Source organism: Homarus americanus, unplaced genomic scaffold (assembly GCF_018991925.1).
Source record: "Homarus americanus isolate GMGI-L3 unplaced genomic scaffold, GMGI_Hamer_2.0 scaffold40565, whole genome shotgun sequence".
Taxonomy (NCBI): Eukaryota; Metazoa; Arthropoda; class Malacostraca; order Decapoda; family Nephropidae; genus Homarus; species Homarus americanus.
In genome coordinates this window covers 1,608,462-1,634,850 of record NW_024735503.1, presented here as the reverse complement: position 1 = coordinate 1,634,850, position 26,389 = coordinate 1,608,462, and the positions used below count along the sequence as shown (strand labels likewise).

The 26,389-nt window shown below is 42.2% G+C and overlaps 1 protein-coding gene across 4 annotated transcripts in view; it reads left to right on the top strand.

Annotated features, from left to right (window-relative positions):
• Window positions 1–9,925: 9,925 nt before the first annotated feature.
• LOC121871198 (probable chitinase 10) overlaps window positions 9,926–26,389 on the top strand; it is a 95,207-nt gene continuing 78,743 nt past the window's right edge. For all 4 annotated transcript variants that reach the window (XM_042373376.1, XM_042373375.1, XM_042373377.1 and 1 more), the window contains exon 1: window positions 9,926–10,047. The gene's annotated coding sequence lies outside the window, so the exon portion shown is untranslated. The remainder of the gene's footprint in view (window positions 10,048–26,389) is intronic.

Below are 26,389 nucleotides of genomic sequence, written 5' to 3'. Positions count from 1 at the left end.
CTGTACCTGGTGAGTGAGTGAGTGGATGAGTGACCTCTACGTGGTGGGTGGGTGAGTGAGTGGATGAATGAGTTAATAAACTAGTGAGTAAATATGTGACTTTTAGAAACGCCAGACCGAAAACACACATATCAGGACATATTACTATTTTATGAACTATAATGGACGTCACCAATATTACCCTTTATAATTAACTAATGCAAAATAATTAGTCTTCATATTAGATACATTAATTAGATCTTTTGTTAACTGATTTCCATAATGCTAATCTAACACACAAATTGATTATGTTAACAGAATTTATCTCCATTGAGTTTGTGGAGGGAGAGACATTAGCTAGAGTGTGTGTGTAATGTTACTTGGAAGAGTGTGTTGGTTTTTATCACTCCAGTTAGTATTTTTTTTACGTATTATTAATTTTTATTCACTAATCATATACTTCTAGCACATTATTAGTAGTGTTAGGTTTACCATGCCAATCAGGTGTTCTTGTGCGTTTAATCTGATTGGTCCTGCAGGTTCTTCCCCCCCCCCCCCATTCAACTAATTTACATAAATTAGTTGAATATTCCTAGTTTTTCATATCGGTCAACTAATTATACAACTAATTTGCATATTTCTTGTTTTTGTTCGTTAATTACAAAATCAGAAACACGAATTTACATAATGTACTGTACTGGCTTTGGTGTAATGATGATTTATAAGGGTGTACGGGAGCTAGTGTGTGTGTGTGTGTGTGTGTGTGTGTGTGTGTGTGTGTGTGTATGTGTGTGTGTGTGTGTGCGTGCGCGCGTGTGTGTGTGTGTGTTTTCACCACTTCTAGATGTGTACCTCAGCAGCTTTAACACACTTACAAAATAAGTTTACTTATACGAGGACAGTGTAAACAAAAATGTATGAGGCTACTTGTGTGGAACCTGGCTGTACTGTTACCACTCACTCACACACACACACACACACACTCATACGTATATACACAGGCAACTATACTGAACATTAAAGTCGTATAATTCAATGTTATGTAATAATTGGTCCATAAATACAAAGACTGTTATTCACAAGACATCTATCACGGCATTGATATGGAAACTAAAATTTACATCAATATTAAATACAGACTAAACACAATACAACTAACGCCATCTATGATCTACGTTCACCGATATTTATTCACACAAAACCATCGTTATTTCCTGTCCGGTTATAGAAAACGTAAATGCTTCTTGGTTTGTTTACAATTCTGGTATCGCGTTTGTGAGCCGAATCCCGATTTTCAATGAATCGTAAGGTAAAATTCCCCCACGTAACACAAGATGTAGGAACATTATCTAAACTGGTTGAAGTGCCTTGTCTAAATTGCACTAAGACTACCGTTAACCAGATACGTTCACTTAACTCCTTTTACGGCGGCAGAAATTATACGTAAGAATCTTTGAGACTCCGTAGCTGCTGTTTCAATTAGTCAGAGTAATGAAGTCCCGTTCGTTTGGTTTTAGTTTTTACATTCAAAATATTTCTGTGAACTGTCTACACCAAACGACTACTACTAAGAACTGTCTACACCCTACTGCTACTAAGAACTGTCTACACCAAACTACTACTAAGAACTGTCTACACCAAACAACTACTACTAAGAATTGTCTACACCAAACAACTACCGTACTACTAAGAGCTAAGACACACATACTTTTAACAGTACAGTGGCAGGACCTTATCACAATGCAAAGCAGACTGCAGACGTCAAGGTGATGTGTACCCAGGCTCTCTGATATACAAGCTGGGCGGGACCTCTAGGAAAAACTGTGTACTTAACCCTCAAACATAATTTCTCGTGATTGTTTTTCTCTGATGAATTAAAAAACAAAAACAATGTATTTTATGTAGAGAGTTAATGTATTTGTAAACAGGTGGAGTGGGAATATATTTAATCAAAATAATATGTATTATTTTTTGGTTTATAACGTCTATATATGCAAAGTTATAGAGATATGTATTCGTGGTCATGTATATATCTATACTTACACTACATTGTGATTAAGATAGAGCTTTATTTTCAACATTAGTATTTATGATGAGTGTGTATAGTTGCTGCCAGAATTCCCTCGAAACTTGGCTACATCGAATTGTTTATAAGTCAGTGAAGATAAATATTAAATCGTGACCATCGGGGAATTAGCAAAGTCCACCATTAGACACTCGGATTTTAGCGAGCGTTGCCAGACTTGACTATTTATCGACTGTAAGATAACGTACCACTAATTAACATAAACTATTAAGTCTACACTACTGAAGATGAGGTTGAGAGGAATGGAAAAAAAAATCAATATTATTATCTAAACTCAACTGGTAGACGAACATCAGGAATAGAGAATACAGGATTATAGAAAACGTAAATAATAGTAACAGAAAACGGAAGGACGATGGGAGGGGAGATGATGGAAAGGGAGACGATGGAAAGGGAGACGACGGAAGGGGAGACGACGGAAGGGGAGACGACGACGGAAGGGGAGACGAGGACGGAAGGGGAGAGTACTGCAGAAAACATGAACACTATCAGAAGATCAATAGCCCGAATTCTCAATGATTCGTTATATCGATTTTTGTTTTGTTTTTGCTTCAACTGAACAACTCACGAGGCTGTGTCCATGTACGGTAGAGTCTCTGTGTAATTTTGACGCTATCTTGCCTCCATTATTTGTCACCATTATTTGAGTATATTTAAGTATCCGTGGTTTTACAGTCAGAAGACACTTAACTTAAAAACTTTACAGAATCTTTGTGTTGTGACTTAGGTAACAGTTTAGTTTCGGTCATCCCTAACCTAACCTAACCTAAACTATTCCCCGGATGACCGAAACTAAAATAATATCGTAGTTTAAGCAATTTGTTTATATTCTTACATCTATTATGAAGAAAAATTTAATATTAGATACGATCCTTTAAGAATCCATCTTTGTATCGTAATGTTTTAAGAGTTGAACATTGCATCATGGTTTAAGACTTGAGTAAATCAATTAGACGTGGTCATACGTCTCCAGCTACGAGGAAAAGATTAACATAAGATTCTCTGAGCGTGTAATTTTGTGTCACAACCATTAAGAGGCTTTCTCACATGACCAGTTATCAGGACAAAAGCAACTTGGCAATTTCCGAGAATTTAAGTTTGTGTAGCAGCTTAAGGGAGAGAGAATTAAATGTACTCCACCTCTCAAGTTACCAGTGTAAATATTATCTTAAGAACCTTTAAGAATTGTGACTACTCTTATGAGCTTCTTATTGTTGGCTTCACTAGTGGTGTGAGGTAGGGGGGGGAGGGGTGAGTGTGTTGGCCTGTAGAGGGGGGTGAGTGTGTTGGCCTGTAGGGGAGGTGTTGACCTGTAGGGGGGGAGTGTGTTGACCTGTAGTGGGGGGTGAATGTGTTGACCTGTAGGGGATGAATGTGTTAACCTGTAGGGGAGGGGGAGTGTGTTGACTTGTAGAGGGTTGGAGTGTGTTGACCTTTAGGGGGAGTCTGTTGACCTGGAGGGGGGAGGGGTGAGTGTTGACCTCTCCAACACCATGACTCCACCAGGCTCTTACATATGACCTGGAAATACCAAGATTTATTAAAGTCGGGTCGTGTTGGTTAGACTGGAAGGAGGAGTGAGGGTGTGGAAGGGGAAGGATTAGTGGAGGAGGGATTTTGGGGAAAAGGTTTGGTGTTGGAAGGGAAGGTATAGTGTGGAAGGGGCAGGGATGGTGTGGAAGGGGAAGGATGGTGGGGATGGAGGAGGAGGAGGAATGGTGTGGAAAGAGGATGGGTGGTGGTGGTGGTGGACAGTTGACATGTCCAAAAGTTCATCCTCCTGAGATATATTTTCCTATTTTTTTTTGTCAGTCCTCATCGTACCCGTCCGTCCGTTCATCCTCACTCAGGTATGTTGTGTAACCGCCCGAGTTACTTGTCATCTCGATAACTTGATAAATTAGTTTTCGATTACGATGCAACTTGGTATGTGAATATAACTCCATAGAATCTTGGACAAGTTCGATAATTAGTTGTTTGTGTTCATATCTTGTGGAGTTATGGTGACTTTCAGTGGTTTTGGGATACTTTCACTAGCAAGGTACCTAGACCAATTGAATCTTATTACATCTTACTCTGAAGATTTACTTATATATTCAGTTGTCTGTGGCTACATGTACTAGCTGATATCTGTACCAACTGAACCTAATTATAACTTACTTTGAGAACTTACATATTTAGGAGGCACTTAAACCAACTGAATCTTTTATACAACTTACTTTAAGACGTTACTTTCTGAATCAATTGTCAGGAGATATTTGTACTCGCGGGTACCTGGATCCACTGAATAGTCTTGTCATCACTATAAAGTCTCAGTGCCAATACTGTGTTGGCTTCTGTAACGTCTTGGTGTAGTCAGGATATAAATGTTAGGCCGTAACTTTATACCTTGAATGTTTGTTTTTAGATACGTGAGGTGGGTGCAGTATACCAAGGGAAGGCTGAGTGAATGGGAGGAACGTTGTCTGTAGTGAAGGCATGTTGAGGGAAGTGATGTAGCATTGTGTTCGTGACCTGAGAGAGAGAGAGAGAGAGAGAGAGAGAGAGAGAGAGAGAGAGAGAGAGAGAGAGAGAGAGAGACTATGCACAACTGGGAACTCCTACTTATAAAACGGTATGTTCTACTCTTGCCAGGAATGTCCTATACATTTTAATCGTGCCCTCACCACCCTATTTGGGACTCGGTGTGCCACTTCATGTAAGAGAATATTCCCAAGCATCACATGAAGGAGTCCCCACTTCTTCAGATTATATCCTGTGCGCCAGACGGATATCGTGTGCGTCGGAGTGGGATTGTGCGTTGAATTTTGAGACGCATCAGATAATTCTTTTTATCCTTCGGTGTCATGATTTACGGATTAATTGACGCCTAACGCATAGGGCAGTCGTGTAACGCATTAAGATAAAAGAGAGTTACATGTTTTAAAGAAATGTTCCACGCCTCAAGAAATCGTTCCACCTACAAGGGAAACGTCCCATGCATAAAGAAATCGCCCTGGTCAAGAAAAAGTCCAATTAAGAAAACGTACCCAAATAGGAGAGGACCCAGGGAACCTTTGGGGACGCCTGGCTAACTTAGGTCCTGGAGGTGACCTTGTCTCTTGGGCGAATGACCTCGTATGCCCCCCCTCCAACCGGATCTCCACGGCTTCTCTCTCTCTCTCTCTCTCTCTCTCTCTCTCTCTCTCTCACAGTGATTCTCCCCCCCCCTCTCTCTCTCTCTCATTTCCCCCTCTCTCTCTGATTTCCCTCTCTCTGTGTATCTCTGTCTTGCACCCGTTTTCTCTCATCTGTGTTTCAGTCGACCACTCACTCACTCACTCTCTTTATTTATCCTTATAACACTTTCTTTATGCCTCTCTTTTTTATGTATCTTATTATCTATATATCTATATTTATGTCTCTCTCTCTCTCTCTCTCTCTCTCTCTCTCTCTCTCTCTCTCTCTCACACACAATACTTCTCAACCAACCAAGCATGTATTCAATTACACAAAAAGTTTCCTCACTTTGTATTCCTTTCTCTCTCTTTCTCTGTCTGTCTGTCTGTCTGTCTGTCTGTCTGTCCGTCCGTCCTTTCTCTCTCTCTCTCGAACAAGTATAACCGGTGGTAGGCGCTGTAGTGGGTGTCGCAGATGAAAGATATATTCCGAAGTAGGCGGTCAGGTCAGGAGTGGTCAGGTCAGGAGTGGTCAGGTCAGGAGTGGTCAGGTCAGGAGTATGCTAGGTTGAGGTACAGTGGGTAGAGTATCATGTGTATGGTGTATGGGATATGAAAGAGTATTGGGAAGTATGGTATAGTGTTGTGGTGGTGTGAAGGTGTTGTGTGTAGTGGTGGTATGGTGTTGTTGTGGTGATGGTGTTTTATAGTGGTGGTGTAGTGTCTCGGTAGTGGTGTGGTAATAACGTAGCAGTTTGGATAGTGTGGTGTAGGGGGGTGAGATATGGAAGAGGATTGGGAGAATGGTATGGTGTTGTGGTAGTGTTGTTGTGGTGCAGTAGTAGTAGTAGTAGTAGTAGTAGTAGTAGTAGTAGTAAAATCAGGTTCTCCACACACACACACACACACACACCAGCTCTTTTCATGGCAATTTTTTTTTTATACATAAGTCCAACGCTTTAGTTTGATTAGTTTAAGCTCACAACACAAGAGAATTTGTTCTGTCGTAAACCCACAGCACGAGAGAGAGATCACCTGGTACACCTGAAGAAGCTAAGTATTACCTGATCAGTCTCCCCCCCAAAAAAACAATATATTTATTGCGTCTTATTGTTCGTCGTGAAGGTTGAAGTACTGTACGTCTGAGCTGGTTGTACACGCTGATACACACACACACACACACACACACACGCACACACACACACACGCACACGCACACACACACACACACACACACACTCTCACACACACACACACACACACACACACACACACACTCATTTTACTTGTTATTCCTCTGTCTGTTCTTCTGTCCATCTTCCTGTCAATCTATTTGTCTTGTTCCTCTCCATCACTCCCTATCCGTCTTCTCTCCGTCCCTGTCTCTCCCTCCATCCATCCTTCTCCCTGCCCCCCCCTTCCTTCTTCTCCCTTCTTCTTTATCCTTGTCTTCCTTCCCTCCATCCCTCCAATCTCTCTTATTCCTCCATAATTCCCTCTCCCCCAATCTTTCTCTGTCTTCCTCCCTCCTCCTTCCTTTTCATTCTTCCTTTCACATCCAACCTCCTTTCATCCCTCCCTCCCTCCATCCTCCTCCCTCCCTCCCTCCATCCCTCCTTCCCTCCCTCCTCCCTCCTCCCTCCCTCCCTCCTTCCCTCCCTCCTTCCCTCCCTCCCTCCTTCACACAATAAAAACTTCTTTATCACTAGCACATAGGCCCAACACCTTGACAATACCATAGGCCTATCACCTCCTCAGGCCTACTACACACCCACACCTATAAATAGAACCACCTGGTCTGACTCATGATATAATGAGCTATTGGGACATAATTAATGCTGATTGAATGACGATAATAATAATGATGATGATAATAATAACGATAATAATAATAATAATAATAATAATAATAATAATAATAATAATAATAATAATAATAATAACGATGATGATGATGATAATAACGATAATAATAATAATAATAATAATAATAATAATAATAATAATAATAATAATAATAATAACAACAATAATAATAATAGTAATAATATTAATAGTAGTAACAATAGCCATAATAATAATAGTAATAATAGTAATAATATTAATAGTAGTAACAATAGTAATAATAACTAATAATAGTAATGGTAGTAACAATAGTAATAATAATAGTAATAGTTATACTAATAGTTACCCAGAATGAAAACAAGTACTAAGAAAAGTTACTTGATAAACGGCTATAACTTTCATTCCCTCTCACTTTCTTTCTCTCTCTCTCTCTCTCTCTCTCTCTCTCTCTCTCTCTCTCTCTCTCTCTCTCAGATAACTAATTACAGTGTCTGAAAAATTAATTAATTAAAACAAAATTACCACAAATTATATAAATACAAAAATTCTAATCGACTCTTATAAAGTTTGAACAAGTTTGGTAAATAAATTGTGACGAGAAAACTACTTAGACTTTTATTAAATAATTATGAATGCTGGAACTTTCATTTCTTGTTAATTTGTTATGATAATGAATGAGTTTTGTTGATAAATATGAATAATAAAAATAATCGCCGGTTTTATTTATTTATTATTTTTTGTAATTTGTGACGAAGAAAAGTTTTATTATTATTATTTTTTTTTTATAAATTTGAATAGTCGAAGGGGAAGGGAGGAGGAGGGTAGGATAGTAGAGTCAGTTAACCTCAGTTCATTTAGTTATTACCTCCAGTGTGTAGTTCGTCCCTGTGTTCATAGATGGGGGTTGAGATCCTAGCTCTTGTGTTCATGTACAAATGGCGTAAGTGTAGTAAACATCCATTTATAAGGAAAGACAATATAGAGAAATAGACTATACTCATTTAGATAGTCTTAGCAACGACCTCTTTGACCTGCTGTGACCTGTGACCTGTGACCTGTGCCCTTCCTCTGGGTCAAATTATGATCAGGGTTGATTTACTGTGTTCTGGGTTATTGATCCAAGAGTGTGGGTAAAGTTTCACCAAAGTTGATCCACTGGTTAGGGGGGTTTGTGTGTGTGTGTGAAAATATATACATACATACATACATACATACATACATACATACATACATACATACATACATACATACATACGCACATACATATTCACATACATACATACATACATACATACATAGATTCATAGATACATACACACATACATACATACATACATACATACATACATACATACATACATACATACATACATACATACATACATACATACAAAGTTGAATGAGGTCGTTGGCCCTAACTGGTTGTAACGCCTGAACACTACTACCACACACACACACACACACACACACACAAGGTCGAATAAGGTCGTTGGCCCTAACTGGTTGTAAGTGAACTCTACTACCACACACACACACACATACACACACCTCAGCTTACCCTTTTATTAGCGATATACCCTCTCCTTCCCCTCCTTGCCTCCCTCTACCCCCCACCTCTTCCACTCCTTCCTTTCTTCTCTCTCTCCTTTCTGACGCTTCCCTGAGATGTGAGGAGAAGGAGGGAGGAAGGGATAAGGGAAGAAAGGGGGGATGAAGGAGGGGAGGGGATGGGGGGAGGGGAGGGGAGGGGGGGTGGGCAAGAGGTAAACAGGTGGAGTTAGTTTCACCACCATCCACCACGTCTTTCATAAGGTGTGCGTGGCTAGCCTCGTCTTAGGTGAATGACCCCTAGACCTGGGCACTGGGCAGGTAGGTGGGTGGGTGTTGGTTCGTGGTGAGAAGATGGAAGAGGGGCTATTAGAATTAGTGAGGTGTCTTTGGTAGTGGTTGTAGTAGTAGTGGTGATAGTAGTAGTAGTAGTAATAGCAATAGTAGTAATAGCAGTAGTAGTAATAGCAGTAGTAGTAACAGCAGTAGTAGAATTAAACATGCATTTACAATAGCCAGTTAGGAATGTCTAGTATTAAATGAATGTTATAAAACTGTCGTGAATAACTTTCAATTCACTAAAAAAAATTGTATTGTCCGTTCAAAGATGTTCAAAAGTCAACACAAGTGCTCGTAATGTTCATACAGACTTAAAACTCAACATTTGTAAATATATTTTTATCATTTGTAGAAAATTTTAAACTGGACGTCAGAATCCACTCGAAATTATTCAGTCTAAATTCTATGTGAATATTGTATATTAATTATCAAATAAAAATTGTCCAAATTTCAGAATGTCGTAATTATATAATTCTTGTGATTTTACACGATCATTTTAACGAGAAAGAAGAATAATTCACGTTATATATATCCCATTATAGGAGTCATGTGTGTTGGAGTCATGAATTGGTCTGCTGTGATTGGCTGAGGGGGCTTCGTGGACTGGGGTCCCGTGGATGTGATTGGTGGAACTACATCCCAAGCCTCCCCTCCGTAACGTGATTGGTCGACGCTGAGACAGTTTCCCCGCGATCCTGTTAACATAGTTTGTGATATTTTATTTTAAGTATTTAAATAAATAAAAAATTTAATATATGATTTAAGGGTAAGATTGTAAAGTGATTTTGGTGGTTTTAGTTATATAAGTGAGGGATATTGATAAAATGGAGAGATAAGGAGGGTAGTGGAGATGTACACGGGGCGGGGTATGGCGAGGCGGGGCACAGCGGGGCTGGGGCAAGGGGTCCTAGGAGAGCCCCGTTTTAAGGGAGAGATGAGGTTGGGAGGGTCGCTACCGCCCAGGGTCAGTCAGTGTCCGCGCCTCACCTCCGACGCACGTCAACAGCGTCGTCGCCTGCGTCTTCGTGTTCCCTGCTGAGATAGTTGGAGCTTCAACCTTTGTGTGTTGGCTCTTAGATCACAGCACTTGAGGTGAGTCCCCCCCTACTGATACTCTCTTCCTTCTGCAGCAGTTGTTCCCCCTTTCTCTCACCTTTTTAATGTTACGCCTTCTGCAGCAGTACTCGCCGGGCTAGTTACTCGTGCAGCAACTGTTAACCTGAGCCCTGGGTCGTATGTATATTTTTTACCATTGTTTTTAAGAATTAGAATTATTAAAACTAACTAGTATTTAAGAGCAATAAAAATCTGTGTAAAACATATATCTTAAATAACTAAACGGTACCACAGTTATTTGTTGGGTCCCGTTAAACAGATGGGATCAACAAACAGTAAATTGACGGTCGATTCTGAATACTAAACAGGAGAGAAATTCAATTCGTTAAAACACTATGTATGTGTATATATTACGAAGGGGGTTACCGTTGTTCCCGTTTATAAACAGATGGAGATAACAGGGAGGGTGGCCGTCTTGTATCGTAGGAGAGAATATGGTGGTTTATGACTGTTTACCCTTCGTCCCTCCGTCTATATCGGTCTATAATGCTTCCGGTTAGCGCCAGGGGTTCCACAAGGCTGGTATCCTCAGCGGTTTACGTAGGAATTTGATAGGACCTATATAGAGGGGACGTCCTTGAAGCTGTTATCTCTAATAGGATTTTCGAAGGACCTTATTTTAACCCCCCTCCCTCCTGGATGACACTGGTATAGGATCAAACCCTTTATATTGTATATTGGATAGGATCTAATCCCCTTATAGTGAACATTGGGTAGGACTCGTTAAAAGGATACTAGGGCGACTGTCTTTAGGGAGTTCAAGGGGTAAGAGGACCTTATCGTATTTAGGGCTAGTCAGTTTATGTACTGTGGGGTGATGAGGATAGAGAGATAATGAATGGAGAAAACTGGAGAGAGAGAGAGAGAGAGAGAGAGAGAGAGAGAGAGAGAGAGAGAGAGATTGGTAGACGGAGATAGAGATAATAAATGGAGAGAGGAAAACACGATAGATAGAGAGAGAGAGAGAGAGAGAGAGAAGCTGGGTGAAGTTTGCCGCTAGAAATTTCAAGTTCAAGGTTACACTGGCCTTCTCCGACCGCACGACCAACACACACACACACACACACACTCTATGAATGGACCAGCCTGCTTGCTTCGCGTACTACATTTACACGATTTGCTATATTTGTATTCTACACAATTTACAACTGAAAATAGCTCCTACTGTTTTATAATATGTCTATTTTGCTCAATTTACAAAGGAAAATCTCGTTTACTCTCTTTTACAATGGTACTAGGTCTGTATTTACACTTGATAATCGCCTCTGCTTTCATTTGCATTATTTTCATTTTTTACACGTAATGATTCTATATCTTCACTCTTCTCTTTGCTAGTGTTTTACAAAGGTTCATTCCTGTTTATGTATACATGATTTACAGCTCCTGGTCCCTAATATCTCCATTTACAACATTTACAACGCTATAAGGGTATTTAAGATGAATAACATTTACATAAGCTCATTTACGATTTTTACAACGATACATATCATATGAATTTTTACAAAGGCCCCTCTACCACTCATATATAAAACCACTATGTTATCTTTCACGAATTGCAAAGGTTATAGATTACAAAGGTGTATTAATTATCCACTGGTCCATTAAAATATTACCCTTTAATTCCTTGTGTCAGGGGATATAACAAAGGGGGAAGGGAGGGAGGGAGGGGGAAGGGAGGGAGGGGGGTAGATGGAGTTTTTAGGAGGGGGGGGAGGGAGGAAGAGTGTGTTAAGTAATATTGGATGACTCCCTCACCCCCTCTCCCTCTCACCCCCCCACCCCTCCCACCCCTCCCACCCCTCCCACCCCTTGTCTTAATAACAGAGACGAGAGAAAATTTACCCAACAAAGTCCAAATAATTCTGAACAATACACGTCGCAAGTCCAAAAATGATACACTCAATTACAAAATTACTTCCATACCAACAAGTCCAAAAGTCCAAGACAAAATTCCAACTGTAAAAACAAAAGTCCAGAAATAATACTCAAGTCCAAGACGAGACAAAACATACACTTTAAAATAATGCACTCGTAAGCCCAAAGTCCCTCGGCTGTTGGCCTCAATCTTTAGGTGTGACAGGTGGACTTGGCGCGCTGAGTTCAAGGTACGGACTCTGTGTGTGTGTGTGTGTGTGTGTGTGTGTGGACAGACAGGGAGTATTATAAACAAATATATTTCCACTTTTATTTTTTATCTCAAGTCAAATTATTCTTTCCATTAGTTACGTTTAGTCACTTCAATTTATCGCCTTTCCTGACCTGTCTAATGTATAGCTTTCGCGTTTCAGGAATTATTATCTTTCCAAGTACAGCTGAACGAAGCTAAGGTCCACCTATTTACCATCTTACCTCAGCTAAAATTTTGTAGAATCTCTCGTAACATAAGTGAAAAAAAAACAAGTGGAGGTAATCTAAGCTAATAGAACCCTCTTGGGGATTAGATAGCTTGAATTTATTTGTATAGCTTTAATATTACGTCACTAGAATCCCCTTTAAAGATATTGACAGCTAAAGTTGAAGTTAGATTGAGTTGAATTGTCATGCTCTCTCTCTCCAGTGTCAAAAGATTGAAATAATTTTACAGCGTTTGGTACTTAATCCGGGGTTAATAAGCTAAATATACAAGTTTTATTAAATTCTAAATCTGTCCTCACAAGCTGTTCATAACATCAAAAAAAACGAGAATCACAAAAAGAAAAAGTCGTCCGTACCAATAAAACCAGAATTACCTGTGTGTGTGTGTGTGTGGTGTGTGTGTGTGTGTGTGCGTGTGTGTGTGTGTAAGGGAGGGAGAGATGCACGCTGGTGGCTGGGTAGTAGTGGGAGGGGGAGGAGAGACGGGGACGCACCTTAAGTATGTCAGTTCAACCTATACGAAAAACAACAAGTGAATAACCTCACCATTATGGGCCACACGTAACACCCACAGACGGCACCCACATGGCCACACGTAACACCCACAGACGGCACCCACATGGCCACACGTAACACCCACAGACGGCACCCACCGGTCACACGTAACACCCACAGACGGTACCCACGCACACGTAACACCCACAGACGGTACCCACATGGCCCATCGTAACACCCACAGACGGTACCCACATGGCCACATCGTACCCACAGACGGCACCCACATGGCCACACGTAACACCCACAGACGGTACCCACATGGCCACACGTAACACCCACAGACGGCACCCACATGGCCCACATGGCACACACGTAACACCCACAGACGGTACCCACATGGCCACACGTAACACCCACAGACGGTACCCACATGGCCCACGTAACACCCACAGACGGTTGTGGCCACACGTAACACCCACAGACGGCACCACACACGTAACACCCACAGACGGCACCCACATGGCCGTAACACCCACAGATGGTACCCACATGGCACGGACGGTACCCACATACACACAGTACATGGCCACACGTAACACCCACAGACGGCACCCACATGGCCACACGTAACACCCACAGACGGCACCCACATGGCCACACGCAACACCCACAGACGGCACATGGTCACACATGGCCACATCGTAACACCCACACACGGTACCCACATGGTCACACGTAACACCCACACATGGTACCCACATGGCCACACGTAACACCCACAGACGGCACCCACATGGCCACACGTAACACCCACAGACGGCACCCACATGGCCACATCCACAGACGGTACCCACATGGCCACACGTAACACCCACAGACGGTACCCACATGGCCACACGTAACACCCACAGACGGCACCCACATGGCCACACGTAACACCCACAGACGGCACCCACATGGCCACACGTAACACCCACAGACGGCACCCACATGGCCACACGTAACACCCACAGACGTACCCACATGGCCACACGTAACACCCACAGACGGCACCCACATGGTCACACGTAACACCACACACGGTACCCACATGGCCACACGCACACCCACAGACGGCACCCACATGGTCACACGTAACACCCACAGACGGTACCCACATGGCCACACGTAACACCCACACAGACGGCACCCACACGCAACACCCACACACGGTACCCACATGTCCTTCCACCCTAAAAAAAAAAAAAAAAAAAAAAAAAAATAATAAATAATAATCCCGCCCCAACGTCTAACTATATTTTAAGTAAATAAACCAAAATCCTTGGCTGTTTAAGGAGCCAGTTTAATAACGAATAAGTTTTTTGTGTGTAAATTAGAACCTGTAGAGACGAACCATTGTGAGAAAGAGATGCACGTTTGTGAAATTTATGTGTGTGTGTGTGTGTGTGTGTGTGTGTGTGTGTGTGTGTTGGGGAGGAATGCCCTGGTTTCAACGGCGGTAGGACGAGTTAGTGACCTCTTAGTGTCTTCCTTACATCACCTGTTACGCCACTGTCAGCACCCCTCCCCCACCCCACCCCCACCCATAGAGGCCGTCGTGGAGGCCAGACTACCTGAGAGAGAGAGAGAGAGAGAGAGAGAGAGAGAGAGAGAGAGAGAGAGAGATTGGTGGGTGAGCTCTACATTTGAAACACACACACACCTGAGAGAGACACGGGTTCATCCTAGCGATATAATGTGTCCTAAGAGAGAGCAAATGACTTGATGTTGTGTTGGTGCTGGGAAGACTACAAGTGTTGCTATTACTATGAGTATTTGTGCTATTATTACTACTATTATTACTACTTGTGCTACTATTTCTATTATCGCTACTACTACTACTTTCAGTCTCTTCTACCGCTACATTTACTAATCATTTTTACCTTTTTACTATTACTATTATTACTACAATCGTAATGAAAGTCAAAGAATGAATAGTATTATTATTAGTCGAGGAAGTAATAATGATAGTAGTAGAATAGTGGTACTCTTCACTGTCCTAGGTAGCTGTTGTTGTTGTGGCCAAGAAAATACTCTAGCCATTCCTTCCAAGTTTCGGATCACTACTTAACGTGTCATTGAAATCTCCAACCCAACTGGAGGTGCGTTGTAGGGTGTTGTAGCGAGTCTAGGAGGATCATGTTATAATGTTTTAGAGGGTGTAGAACTGTCGGGGGGGGTGTTGTAGTGGTTGTAGGACCGTGTAACCCTCCTGTAGGCGTCACTGAAGGAGCCATAAAGGTGGGAATGTAATCAGTGCTATTAAAAAAAAGCTCGTGGTAAAGGGACGTATGTTATGGTTATTGTAATGGTTTGTTATGGAATTGGTAATGGCTGTTAATGACACTACAATGGCCATGGGTAGGGTGGGGGGGTAGTTAGATGGGTAATTGAATGGGGATAACTGCATATGTTTAAATTACAGATATTAATGAGTGTGTAGGAGACGTAATTTCAGGAGTCAGATGTTTTAATGAGCTGGTATGTGTAGAGCTTGAGGCAGATGTTAGAACAGGTATTAAAGCGGATGTTTATCTCACAGCACACGACGAAGAGGTTAAAGGGCCAGATGTTATGGTAATGTAGTACTTAAAGGTAGGTATTGTAATGACGCCATGTGTTATTAGGGAGAAGGGTTTTGGACAGGTGTTTAGTGATGTTAAGCCTGGAGAAGGTACTGTAGATGGCAGATGTTGTAAAGATGAAAGAACATGGGTTGTGTGTAAGGTATTAGTTGCAGCAGGTATTGTAATAGGCAGATACACATGTTTAAGGGAGTCATATATTATCCGAAGCAGGTGTTACTACAGGTGTGAGACGAATAGTACACCCTCCCCCCCCCCCTCTAAGTCGTTCCTTATAAACAATAGGGTAAATAAATTTGTTTGTGGTGTATTTGTCTCTTGTTCAATGACGAGGTGTACCGTACATGGTGGTGAGGTTGTCTCATTAACCATACCCCCGAGATGTACCGTACAGTGTTGTTGTCATCGTCCGTTAGTCAACCTCCACGCCCAGCCAATACCTCCATGAAGATGATGGGAGGATAAATGAGGAGAAGGAGGAGGGAAGAGAGAGAGGAGAAGAGGAGGGGAAGGAGGAGAGAGAGAATATTAGTATAAAAATGATGAATGTTAACATTCAACCACGACCCCAGTTACTGTGAGTGACCGCTGACCGTCGTCACCCACCATCACCCCCCCCCCCCCATCTCCTATTGGTCTGCTGGTGGTGGTCACTCATGCATCTAGGGAATCACTCGGGGATTGTTGTTGGCGTCACTCAAAGGGGTTACTCAAGAAGTAAGTTGGTACGTCACTCATAGATATTAGGACGTCACTCAGAATCACCATCCAGGAAGTGTCGTGACTTCATTTAGAGGTGTCACTCAAGGGGTTACTGAGGCGTCACTCATGAGGTTTTCAGGTATCACTCATAAGGTTTTTAGAAGTTACTCATGGGCTGCCGGAGGTAGGACACGTTTGATTAGATTTGGGACAGGTTTAAGTTATGATTTACCTGTGTTAAGGTTAAATTAGGTTAAGTTAGGTTAGGTACAACTTAGGTTTGGTGAAGGAAGGTTAGATTAGGTTAAGGTTGGTTAGATTAGAGACTGATTATGTTTGGAATAACTTATACTGGGTTAACTTGGGGTAGTTAGGTTACCATAGATATGATTAGGTTAGGTTAGGTTAGGTTAGGTTAGGTTAAGTTAGAATAGGTTAGGTTAAATTGATAAAGGTTTGATAAGACACAGGTAAGGCTAGGAATAGGTTAAACAAGGGTTAAGTTAGGTTAAATTGGGTTCGTGCCTCGAGTACTTGAGAGTCGCCACAGACGTACACTGACCATAACAATCACCACTTAATATTCCCTTCAGCACTGTACCTGAGATCATTCACGTCAGCCACAGGTAACTAAATCATCGTTACATAAGATTTAAAACAAGAGAACAGCTGACTTGCCGTGTGTGTGTGTGTGTAAACAAAGTACAGTAGGACGTGTGTGGTCATGTTGGCTAATGCTTACTCTTGTGGGAGGTGACAGCGTTAAGGGTCACGACTAATGTATACATGGAGTTCCTCGCCGCCTGTGTTGTGAGGCCTGCTAATTACTGCATGCATGAGGCTAGTTGAGGAGGAGGAGGAGGAGGAGGAGGAGGGGTAGAAGGGAAAGGTAGAAAAGAAGTAGAGGGGATGAGGAAGAGTAGGAACAGAGGTGAAGGGGAGGAGGAGGGAAGTGGAAAGGAAGAGAGGAGATAGAGGAGGAGAGATTGGAAATGGCAGATGTTCGTCTGGAGGAAATTGTCTTAACTCTTTAGCGGGCAGGACCTCCCCTCACTTGTCGTCCGGCAGTAACCAGAATAAATTACCCAAGAGATACTGCCCTCTAAAGGATTAAGGAAAACATCTGTCTTAAAGGAAAAAAGAACTCTTAAATGGAAAAAAAAAACTCTTAAGGGAAAATCTGTTTGGGGAAAAATGACCTGTTATGAATAACTCTGTCAGGGAGTGGCTGAGGAGGACCCGAGTTCTGCTGACCCTGAACTTGAACCTGTATTCCAACTTCCTTCTCCCCCTCTTTCCCCCTCCCTCCTCTTTGCCCCTCCTAGTCTACCCCCCAGACAAGCTATCCACTGCAATTTCCTCACCGCCACCCACTGCAAGCCCCTTTAATTCTTTCACGCCAAGCGAATAAGTTAGTTAGGTTAGGTTAGTTTAGATTAGGGTGAGTTAGGTTAGGTTAGATTGGGTTTTGCCATGTTGAGTTATTTTAGGTGTGGCGTGGATGGGCGTAGTGAGGAGAGTATGGTGTGGTGGTGGGGGTGTGGTGTAGTGTGGTGTGCTGGTGGTTGCTGCTGACTGCTGGCCGCACACCATATAAGGTTCGTGTTCACCTTAGTGTTTGACCTCTACTGACGCTCATCTTTCCATTTTTATTAAGAGATTATATCAAACTCTATTTAATATATATATATATCCTGTACATATTTATAGATTTATCTGGGGTGAAAATAGTATATACGTAAATTACAGATAAAAGAGGATAAATAATCTTGAAGGAAAGCTGTTAAATAAATACGTAGATAATACATTTAAATTGATATGTGTTAGATTTGATTGGGTTGAACTTAAAAAAAATATTTAAGTCTTCCCTTCGTTAAGAAAAACCATTTTCCTTGGTTCAGGGGGTAACTGATCTAAGACAATTTGGCTCCCATTACCTCGAGTTGTATTTTAATTATCTCCAATAAAACAATTTCACACTGCCATTATTAATATCTCTAATTGCAAACAGGTGTGAAATATCAGAGCCCCATTACCATCAACAAGTTAACACTACAATTATCTTTATTTTCGCAGTAATGGCGAGGAAATTGCGTGTGTAGGCTTCATTAGTGCACAATAGATTAAGTGCTGTTGTAATATATTTGGTTGAAATTATCAGTGTAAACTTTAGTGGTAATCTGTGACATTATTATTATTATTATTTATATTATTATTATTGTTGTTGTTTGAGGTCATCGACATTAACTCTCTCTAGACCTCACCTGGAGTACACAGTTCAGTTCTGGTCACCGTATTACAGAATGGATATAGAATCATTGGAAAGAATCCAGAGGAGAATGACAAGACTAATCCCTGGCATTAGGAACCTTGAGTATAGAGACAGGTTAAAGCATCTTAATTTGCACTCCCTCGAGAGACGTAGAGCGAGGGGCGACATGATAGAGGTGTATCAATGGAAGTCAGGGTTAAACAAAGGGGACATTACAAAGGTACTCAAACTATCCAACCAGGAGCGAACTCGTAACAATGGTTTTAAATTAGACAAATTTAGATTTCGGCGTGAAATAGGTAAACACTGGTTTGGAAACAGAGTAGTGGATGAATGGAACAAGTTACCAAATATCATCATTAACTTGAATACGCTGGATAGCTTCAAACATAGGTTGGATGGATATATGAGCAATAGGGGTTGGTTATAAACGAGACTGCCCAGTATGGGTCAATAGGCCCACTGCAGTTTCCTCCATTCTTATGTTCTTATGTTCTCTCTCTCTCTCTGCACTTGTTGCCAGGGTTATCATGAGTCAGCTGTCATGTCAAGCAAAATATTTTTTGTCGCCAACCAGCGTTACGTCACAATATCTCATGACGTTAGCAGCTTCTTTTGTTACGTCCACTTTGTTGTAATCCTTCGTTATGTCACCAATTCTTAAGGCGTCATGCTCATCCGTGACGTCACCAGCTAGTGTGATGTCAGTATTTAATGAAACATCATCATCTTTTGTGCTATACAGTAGGAAGAAGAGGCGCAGTAGGAGGAGAACCAATAGATGGAAGAGGAGGAGGGAGGTGGGGAGAGGGTGAAGGAGCAAGTGGTCAGGTAGAGTCGTTTTGCCCGTAGCGACGTAAAGTCAGTTAGTGCAGCCTTACCCCGCTGTACCCTCCACCCTGTACCACTACTACTACTAGTACTACTTTTTTTTTCAAACGTGGCCTCCAGCCTCCCCCAAATAGCCACACCTTCGCCGCCATTTTATTGCCTTAATATTAAATATCCTAATACAAAAGTAGCTACCCTGGCTGTGTTGAGTTAGTTGAGCCACAGATCTATGCGGCATTCAGTGACTGTTGCCTCATAGTCAATATCTGTGACTGTTGTTGTTGGCTTTGGGGCCGAAGATCTCGTTCCCCTGAGGCAAAGCAATGCAGACCTGAGCCAGTTACTACCATCACCACCACCACCAAAACCACTACTACTACTACTACTACCACCACCACCACCGAAACCACTACTACTACTACTACCACCACCACCACCACCACCACATTCCAGTATACTTGGAGAGCAAAAACTTGATATCCGGTGCAATTTTATCTCCGAACACACGAGACATACTCAGGCCAGACACCGCCCTCCCTCCTTCTCTTACTCCTCCTTGTCCTCCTCCTGCACCACCACCACCACCACCACCACCATAACAAAATCTATCATAAAATCATAAACAAAAACGATTGAAGCCCCATTCTTTTGTTTTTTCTCGACATAACTTAGATTCGTATTATTTTTCTAACGATTTGTATCTGATGAAAGAAGTATTGTTTTTTTCTTTTGTTTTTTCTCTTGTTTTATCTTTGTCTTTTTCTGTTTTTCTTTTATTATTTATTTATTTTTTTATCTTGGGGTAATATGTTAGGTGTGTGTGTGGTGTGATCATTAGAAGGCTTGTGGTGTGTTGACGAGTGTTGTTGTGGTTGAGGGGGCGTTCTTGAACCAAGCTCAGTGGATGTAAACAGATGCCTTTACGAGAACGAGTGGGATGAATGCGGATTAAGAGGAAAATAGATGGTATTAACGAGGAGTCGGTGAAATAAGGAGAGGAGAAGAAAAGAAAGAAGAGGATGGTCAGTAAGAGGAAAAAAGATAGAATTAGGAGAAGGAAAATGCTGAGGAAAAGGAAATAGACATATAATAGGGATAGAAGAGGAAGAGATGAAAGCTGAGGAAGAAGAGGAGGAGGAGTGTAGGGTATAGGGAAGACGACCTCACAAGGACACATACTCGAACACTGACGCCTCTGTTGCTGCTGCTGTTGTTGACGACCAACACACACACCGCCTCCTGGGGTCACTGCCCTCTCTGGTTCACTCCCCCAAACCTGTTACCCGGCCCACTCTACCCTCCCTCCCCCCCCGTCACCCCTCTCTCCCTCCTAGCCCACTCTACCCTCCCTCCCCCCTCACCCCTCCCTCCCCCATCACCCTCGTAACCTTCCTTCTCCCCCTTGTCCCCCTAGCCCACTCTACCCTCCCTCCCCCTCACCCTCCCTCCCCATCACCCCTCAAACCTTCCTTCTCCCCCCTCACCTCCTTAACCTTCCTTCCTCCTCCCCCCTAGCCCTCTATCCTCCCTCCTCCCATCCCTACTATCCCTCAACCTTCCTCCCTCCTGGCCCGCTCTACCCTCCCTCCCTCCCTCCTCTACCCTCCTAGAATACTCCAACCGCCCCTACACCTTCGTCAAGATGAAACTGCATTACTCTGGTTCACTCTCCAGTCACTCGAAACGTAGCCGAGTCCTGGCCCACTTTACCCTCCCTGGAACACCCTTGGTCACCCATATTCACCCTTGGCCACCTCAACCCACCCTTGGCTACTCTTCGTCGTTTTTTTTCCCTTTCCTACCCCCCTTCCGTTCTCCCTTCCCCCTTATATCCTCCCTCCCCCTTCCGTTCTCCCTTCCTCTTCCATTTATATACCGTTGATCTTACGTAACAGCTTTGGTTTTTTACAGAGCTTGTTGGGTATTGTTACGTCATCCCGAGTTTGTTTACAAAGCTTGATTACAAAGCGTCCACCTCTTACTTACAAAGGTGCCAGTGGTGTTTTGTCTTCTTACCTCAGTTGAATTTTCATTACCTAGACATACCTGTGTTATCTCCACTACAAGGGTCATTAATTACACAGGTAGGTGAAGAGTGTTTGATGTCTTGAGGGAAATTTTACTCTATGTCATTTACCCTTTTACGACCACACATTAAAACCGGGTCGTGATGTAGCTAAAACACGACCACAAATACCACTTAATTTATACACACGACCACAAATACCACCACCACCACCACCACCCCTAACTTACCGACACCATTACCGTATAGTCGTCACAGAAAAAGTTGAGGTATTATAATCTGTCTACCAATCATGGGTTACTTACTACAGGGTTTTTGATTGGTTGGGAGTTTTGTTTATCTTTGAGAGAGAGAGAGAGAGAGAGAGAGATTCTACCATAACTAACAACAATTTTACACATAATTGCCTCAGGAAACTTGTGGTCACCTCACATACCAGTCAACACCCGAGGCTTACAGGTGTGTCCTGCTACACCTGCCGGAGAGACCTGGGAGGGAAGGGCATTATGACAACGTGTGGCGGTCAGCTTGTAGTGTTGGATTTGCATGATGGTGTGTGTGTGTGTGTGTGTGTGTGTGTGTGTGTGGATGGTCCGGTGTACACAGGTGTGGTTTAGAAGCAAATATCTCTCGTGACCGGAACAGGTGTGGCCCCTCAGGTATGACTCGCGCGGCTGAACACCTGAGGCAGCGGTGTGAAGGTGTGGTCTTAATTAGAACTCTGAACCGGATCGGAACACGAGAAGCAAGACTTTGTGTGAGGGTAATACTGGACGGTTGAGAATATTTATTTCATTTCACATTTCTGGGGCCAAGAATAACCTAACCTAACACTTATGTAATTTGACCTGATCTAACCTGAGACAACCTAACCTAATCTAATCTAGCGTACCTTGACCTAACCTAACCTAACCAAAAACACCCATAAACAGAAAACGGTGTCAATAATTTGAAAATAGAAGATACGAAAGAAAACGGAACGCGTGGTGGCAACAATCACGGGAGGGGGGGGGGTGAGGAGGGGAAGGAGGGGGGTGAGGAGGGAAGGGGGTGGGAGGAGGAAGGGGGGGGTGAGGAGGGGAAGGGGGGGGGTGCTTTGATTACACACCGGTGAGTCAGATAAAGATGAACAAGGAATTAAACAAGAAGCGATGAGGTGATAAAGACGTGACGAAGAGAGAGACGTTAAAGGAGAGAGAGAGAGAAACACGTAGATGGAGAGATAGGGGAGACAGAGACAAAGGGGGAGAAGGGTGCGGGTAAGGCGGCTTGAGTGTTGACAGAGAGATCAAGTGAGATAGAGAGAGAGAGACTTGTGGGAGAGAAGCAGAGAGATTTGTAGGAGATAACGAGGCGAGAGATATAACGGTGTACGCAGAGGAGATGAATAATGAGGCACCCAGACAGCTAAACGTTCTGGCGGCGTTCAGTTACCTTCTTCACCTCGTGTTTGGAAGTGAGAAATATTTTATGACTTAATTTTTTTCATAACATTAATATTAGAGAGAACAATCCGCTATTTTTTAATATTTCTAACGGAATAATGCGATAAAAAATGTTCCGTATCGTTCATTATGTCACACCATGGAGGCGGGTTTGTATACGTCTGGTAACACAGGGATCAGACTCCATTGATAAAAACGCTAAATTAGTTTTACAAAGGCATCAGGTTTAACTGAATAGTCTTAATCACCATACGCTAGATATATTTTTTTTATTCTTTGGTTATTGTTCATTCATATTTATCGCTCATTGTTCATCTTCCTGCCGTTCCCAGTACAGTTAGTACATTTATAAACGCCGCTGATGGTCAATAATGGCGGGGCTGTTTAATGAACCAGAGAACCGACTGTGGCTTACCTTGTTAGTCACGCATTTGTTGTATGGTTTATTTGTTTATGGTTTAGTAATGACTTTATATATACTTATACGATTTATTTATTTATCTGGTTTATGTAAGACAAAAGACATTGACTGATAAAGCGAGAGAAAAAATGAAAATAAGAGGGAAATTATACAGAAGGAATAGAGATAAATCAAATAAAGATAAACAGAGAAAAGGTGAATGGAATAGAGGAGCAAAAAGCGAAAGATAGAATAAACTACTCTCTCTCGTACACAACACCACCTTATGAATCCCAACAGGATCTTAATAATGCTGGTGGTGTTGAATAGCTTCTGGTGATGACGTGCTTCCTCCTACCGACACCTGCCTGCACTCTCGATCCCCCTTGACAGTCATCTGATAGCCCTGGGACCTTGGCTAATGTCAATACACTCTTAATGGCCTCTGACAGTGGTGTAATAGCCCCTGGGACCTTGTCTGGTGTCAGTACAGTACACTTTAGACTCCCCATTAACCTCTAAGGTGTGATTTACAAAACACTAGACAGCTACTCATGTGTTAACACGATTCTGTCCAGCTGAAACCGTATCATTACTCCTGACACATCAGCCACTATATGATCATGACACAACGAGGCTTTATGACACCATCCCTACCTGTGACACCGTCCCTCCTTGTGACACCCGTATCGAAATATCGCTTTATAAGAGACCCTGTGACGTTAAGGACGAAATTTGTGGTTAAAAACATGGAGAGAATAAGACAGCATATTAATTTGGACTACCACAGCAAACACCATTATTTTTTTTTTTTCTGAAACTGTTTTGTATTCTTGATCAGAGTATGTTGAATTAATACAGAATACGATACATAATATGACACAGGAGAGGTGATTGTACGAGTCCCACTAACATGACAGTCAGGTATAATTCATATCTGTTATGGTCTAGAGTCCATTGTTGGCAGTCTCACACCACAGCAGGACCCTGAGATCCGCCGCGACATTGGTCTGATAGTATGGCTGTCTGGATTCTAAATGTATTAGGAATGTAACTTTCGGTAACACAAGTTGATAGCAAGTGTTCAAGGTTCTCCAGTCTCAGTGAAAATTAAAACGGGTCAGAACTCTACAAGACGTAGAAGAAAATTACTGATAGTCTAACTTATTCTTGCTGTTGTCTGGTCACATCTACATAACAAGTTCCATCTCAATCTAGTTTGATATGTTTGAGTTATCGCCTTCACACGACACGGACTGACTGACACCCTTTAAACGCTCACACACACACGGACGCACAGATGGACAGGTATTATTCCCACAGAGAAAACATGAAATATAGATTCCCCTCCTGCATGCTGTGTGGTCATGAAATTATAATGAGTTTTCCGCTCCGAAACCATTCTTCAGCTTTTGAAAGACGCGCGTTCCTTTGTATCAGCTGAGGTAAACAAAGCTGCCATATTGTGACGTCATGGGTGTAGGTGGAGTCGAGGGATCATAAATATACACACAGGGATAATCATCTTGACGTCTAGATTATATACGGCCAGAATTCAGATACTTACACCAACTTTATTCTCAACTTATATGCCACAAAATTATACACAGGTGTTATGAACCTTGATGTTATAAATTCTCCTCCATTAGCCAGAGTAAATCAGCGAGAGAAGTCGAACTTTTTCCTTCGCTACACCTTTGCGTAAGGAGAGTCTGCCAGGCCAATTATCTCGGTGAAATAGTGAATATGATAATTAGCATAAATTATTATCCTTAAGCGTCGATCCGTATCATGTATTCATTCATTGAGGAATGGGAAAATATTGACCTCTGGGCCCGGGTCATGAAGGTCAACTGTCTTAAAAGTTCGTGAGATGAATATTTTTCTTAAGTGGAGATGTAAGAATGCACGTAACTGGTTAACTTTTGGTAAAACACAAGAACAATGGCAAATAATAACGTAAAAATAACACTGAGACTCTACCTTAACTAGATACGTTCAGTTAACACCAGTCAGTTATGAGGCAAAATTAAGATGGAGACTCGACCATAATTAAATGTGGTCCTGAATTACGTAAAAAAAAAAATGTCTTAGGATACCTTCTGAGAATCTGTTTAGCTATTGTTATTGTTGTTTTTGTTTCTTAAGGAGACATCGACTCATAAGACTTTACCATAATCCTCACTATATACATAACAAAATAAATAAACATATTTAAACGACCAATAGAAACTCATCTTTTATTTTGGTCTATGTGATGATTTGTATCGAGTCAAAACGTCAAATACCAATCGACATAAAGGCGAATTGCACCTATACGAAGGGTTTGTTGACGCAGTGAGTGTAAGTAAAACAATTGGCTGGAAAATGAGGAAAAATCCTTATATGGTGGTTTAGGCGAGTTTACGGTTACTTTAATTCAATAATGATCATAGAAAACGGGTGGGGATCTGTAAGGGGTGTTGTGTTTAGGTTGAGGCGAGTGTAAGGTGACGGGCCGACCTGGTGATTTTATTTCTTCCCTTCTCATTCCTTCTCTAACTCTCCCTCTTGCTGCCCTCCTCCTAGACTCAACCTTCCTTCTTTTACTCCTTATTCTCTCTCTCTCTCTCTCCCTCTCTACTTATTCTTTGCCTCATCCCTTATCTCTCTTTTTCCTCTCTCCTGGTGTCTCATTTTTCCTCCATCTCTCAGATAAGACTTTAGGAGCAGCCGTAACTCAGCCGGTGAGCCCAATAGTGACGTTTTTATTAGTTTCACACACGCACACACACACACACACACACACACACACACACACACACACACACACACACACACACCCACACACACACACACACACACACACACACACACACACACACACACACCTAACCCAACACAAACCAACCTAACTTTTCTCTGAACGTAACCTAACCTAAACTATATATCAGAGAGAGAGAGAGAGAGAGAGAGAGAGAGAGAGAGAGAGAGCTGTAGATGGTGGTTGGGAAGACGTAGGGGAGGTGGCAAGTTGGGTACACGGAATCTTACACAAGCTGGTGTGTGTGTGTGTGTGTGTGTGTGTGTGTGTGTGTGTGGAAGAGAGAGGCAGGCTGAAAAATAAGAGATACAGAAATAAGAGACACAGACAGAAAGACACAGACAGACACAGACAGACAGACA